A 4288-nucleotide genomic window follows, 5' to 3' on the forward strand; every position below is an offset into this window, starting at 1 on the left:
GTTTAAAAAAGTCTCGATCAATACATGTGAAGAAGAATGAAAATACATATATTTATATAGAAGACTGGTGTCAAAATTTGCCCTCAATTAATCTAAAATTACATTTTTGGTCTCCAAATAATATAGAGAGAGAATCGCTTTTCCAATTTTAAGAGACGAAAATTGTGTTTTCAAGATAGTGTTGGCTTTTGTTTCTTTTGAAGTAACCAATTCTATTTGTAACCATCCAAAGTGTTTTAACGTGAATAACCGTTTACTTTTGCTTTACAAAACAAATAAGAACTGTTTATATATGAACTTAACCATACGGCATCTAAGATTTCAAAAGCCAATTTTGACGTTGCCCCTAAAACTCAGGTTTCTTTCTGATTGATCCTGGCCCATCCAAACCCACTTGCAGAAAGACAAACCACCAGTAAAAACAACATTCTGAAACCGACTGGTAGATCAACAAACATGGCCATCTGAACTAGGACATCATCAAGAACTATTCATAGGAAGCTAATTGAAGACTTCAGTAGAATCCCACACAGAACCTCCTAACCTAACAAGAATACGCTGATATATATATCTTTTCCTCACAGAATTCCTCGCAAGCCATAAAGAAAAAGAGAAAAACAGAGCAACGACGCTAATTAGCGATTGTAATCGCCATCGGTAGCAATCCGGTTCATGAACTGGGCCACCACCTCCGCAGACTCCCTCAGCAGCTTGATGTTCCTGTTCAGCTCTCACGCTTCTCCACCATCTCCGGCTTTTCCTCCATCAACCTCTTGATGCCAGGCCCGCTCAGCTCGCGCCTAATCTCCCTTTCCATCTCCTTGTTCACCAAGTTCTGCATGCTGAACCGCAGATGCAGCGCCACCATGTCGACAAACCTTCTCAGCGCAATCTTCCAGTATGGGATCATCCTCATCTTCAGATGGAACGCCTGCTGAATCAGCTGCCGGTTGTGATTATGCAGATGGGTCACGTTGACATCCCTGAACCCGAACCCTCAAGGCTAATGCTGATCGAGTTTGTATAGCATCGTAAGAAAAGGCCCTCCTCTTTCATCAACTTGTCCCTCTCCAGCAGGTACTCAGGGCTGCAAGTGTAGTCAGTGAGCTTCTCCATTTCTACAATCTTCATCATCCTATTCATCATCTTCCCCTTCATCTTCTTGATCAGACTAGACACCGCTCTTCTCATCGACGACTGCAGCTGAGGATAATTCTCCGAGTGTTGCATCAACGCCTGAATCACAACTCCCTCAATGTAGTCCCAAATGCGAACCACAAGACTCGGAAGCTTGCTTGATATAGCCTTCATCTTCTGCTGCAAAAAAAAAAAAAGAAAAGGCGTCGTGAGGGAGGACGTCCGGGAGGCCGATCCCTTTGGCCTCTTCCAAGACCCCTATTTCCTCCAACAAGAAGTTAGTCGTCAGGTTGTTCTCGGTGCAGTTTCGAGCTCATTGTAGTATTGGTTCAGCATCTCCACCAGCCTGGCAGTGCAGTGCATGTCCTTCTCGTCCAGGTACTCGTCTAACTCGCCTCTCAGAAAGACTTTCCTCAGCGATTCCTTCCCCGACCCCATGATCTCCATGAAGGCCATCATAGCATCCTCGAGCGAGGACAGATTGTTGGGCATCCTCTCAAGCTCTGCGAGGTTTGCGTCCAGCTTGTCATTGATCTTCATGACGATCTCAGGCAAATACTTGGCAATGAAGGTGGCTTGAATCTGCGTTAGCTTTTGTGCCAAGACAGGCACACCGACAATGGACTTGTCGATCTTGCACAGCAGAGGGTGTGTCAAACAGCTTCGCCTCTTCCTGCCTCGCTTCTTCGTAGGTCTCGGCACCAATCCTGCTCCTCACACACACATAGCCAAGCCCTACATTGACATCATCAGCCGTCACCTTCTCAAGCAATCCCTCTGGAGCTTTATCAGCCTTTGTGACGACCGCCAGAGTCCTCCTGCCGGTCTTGTCCACCATCTGCAACACAAAAACGAATAATCGTATAGACTCATTTCCTTGAGTTAAAATAAATTATTCGAGTATTCAATTGATACGGGAGCCAAGCGAGTCTAGATTATAATTACTTGTGACATCCTTATGGACTCGCAAGTGGAGAAATCAACCGTCGCGGACAAGACATTGAGGATGATGCTCTCCTCACGCCTTATGCACTCCATGATCATCTTCGAGATCTGCTCGTAGATGTCCTCAGGCTGGCCGTTCACGGGGACTCTCGTGATTCCAGGCAAGTCGATCATGGTCAAGTCCGGGATGCCGTATTTCTTGATGACCAGAATCAGCGGCGCGTTCGAGACACCCTTTCCATGACTCGCGATCTCGTCAGTGGCATCATTAATGGCCTTGGCGATGTTGTCCTCGTCAGTGGGGACGACTTTGCCATTGAAGTCGAGGTAGAGCTCAGGGCGATCGGCTTGAGGGATGTCCTGGAGTTGAATGATGAGAGGGACGCGCGTGCAAATGCCCTGCCCCGTGGCAAGTTGATGCCGGCGAGGGACTCGAGGACGCTCGACTTGCCTGAGGACTGGTCGCCAATGACGACAATGATGGGGAGATGGATGCCCTCTTCCATGACCATGACGTTTCCCAGCCTGTGGATTGCATCAAGCAGGGGCGGATCCGGTCGTTGTAGGAGGCGGCGAGTGGTGGCGTATGGGCAACCAACACGGGTTTGGGCTTGGGTTCGGGTTCACTGGGGACAGAAGCCCGGTCGTCACCCATCGTTTGCAGCCTCTCCAAGTTTCCTTTTAACTTTGGATCAGTTTGATCGGTGAAATAAAAGATGTGAAGTGATGATTTCGTTCTATGGAGTGTTGGAGTTATGGATTCATTATATAGAGACTAGAGACTAGACTTCCATCGCAAATTGGACCATTGAGATGACTTCATGGAGGGGGTTGGCGTTGCGGATGGGACAAATTTAGGAACATAAGGTGGACAAAATTCTATTGTCCCAAAGTCTCATGATTGTAAACTTAGACCTTAAAGTTAGGAACTTTAAGTACAGTTTGCCACATTGAGATGACTTCATGGAGGGGGTTGGCGTTGCGGATGGGACAAATTTAGGAACATAAGGTGGACAAAATTCTGTTGTCCCAAAGTCTCATGATTGTAAATTAGACCTTAAAGTTAGGAACTTTAAGTACAGTTTGCCACATAACCTCGTGATGCTCCAGCTTTTAGACCCTAGAGAACTTAAAAGCTTAAGAAACTGAAACAGTGACTTTTGTGTCTGGAGTTCTTGGCTAGAATTTGTGTTTTTGAGGCATGGCCATCCCCTCTTCATTGTTTGCAACAAGAGCCTTTTTTTTATTTTTATTTTTTTAAGCTCAAGATTGTGCTTCTTGCTTCTTAATGGAGGTGATTAGAATTGGGGCATGGTGATTAGTAGTATTCATGGTTGCCGAGCATAGGGCTCTAGTGGTGGTGACGGGCCGAGTCGCGGCGGCAATGACGTGGCAGCGCCGAGCTTGGCGATGGTGGTGGTGGGGTGGTGTTCAATTCTAGCATTGGTAGTAGGGTGGCCACGGGGCTATATGCAAAGCATGATTGGCCAAGGCCCAATATTTAAAAAAAAAAAAAAAATTACCATTTTATAAGAAAAATTCATAATTGTGATTTTGAAATATTGAAAATAATACAAAAATTAATGAAAAAGGAAACCTTAAATAATGGAGGAGGTGGAGAAAAGCTACGTGAAAAGACATGAAATCAACAAAGAATGTGCGAAGAAATGGTTTTTCTTGAAATGGTTTGGAAGTATGTATATAGAATATGAATTGAGGGTGGACAAAAGGTGAAGAATTGATAATTGAGTTGTTTGGAAAGATCATAAAAAAATTGAAAGGAAAGATTATTGACCAAGACATTTTTTTACCCTTCAATGATGGAGTTGCGTGTGAACGGCTCACAGGTTGGAGAAAAGGTGCAAATTGTCGTCCGCCCATTTCCACACCACCTTTCTTTCTATTCTAGTTCTAATTCTAATTCTCTCCCCACCTTTTCCAAAGTCTTCCTAACATAGGCTTAGGGGTCAGCTCAATGTAAATTGCAAAAATATGGGTCAGTGAGAAATAAACGGATCAATTTAAGTCGGATTATTTTTAATCGACTCAATTTATCCATTTGACGGTTCTAAAATTCTCATGTTGCATTTACCTACAAAAATTTGTGCATACATAGACAAAGAACCAAAAACGAAAGTTCATTAGGATGTGCTCTTTTGTTCTGTTTGTGTGATTTATTAGTTTCTCATCAGTCACTCGTCCTCAT

The 4288-nt window shown here is 44.4% G+C and overlaps 1 pseudogene; it reads right to left on the reverse strand.

Moving 5' to 3' along the window:
* Positions 1-416: 416 nt before the first annotated feature.
* LOC120286180 lies at positions 417-2814 on the reverse strand (annotated as a pseudogene).
* Positions 2815-4288: the final 1474 nt, after the last annotated feature.

This window comes from Eucalyptus grandis, chromosome 2, assembly GCF_016545825.1.
Source record: "Eucalyptus grandis isolate ANBG69807.140 chromosome 2, ASM1654582v1, whole genome shotgun sequence".
Taxonomy (NCBI): Eukaryota; Viridiplantae; Streptophyta; class Magnoliopsida; order Myrtales; family Myrtaceae; genus Eucalyptus; species Eucalyptus grandis.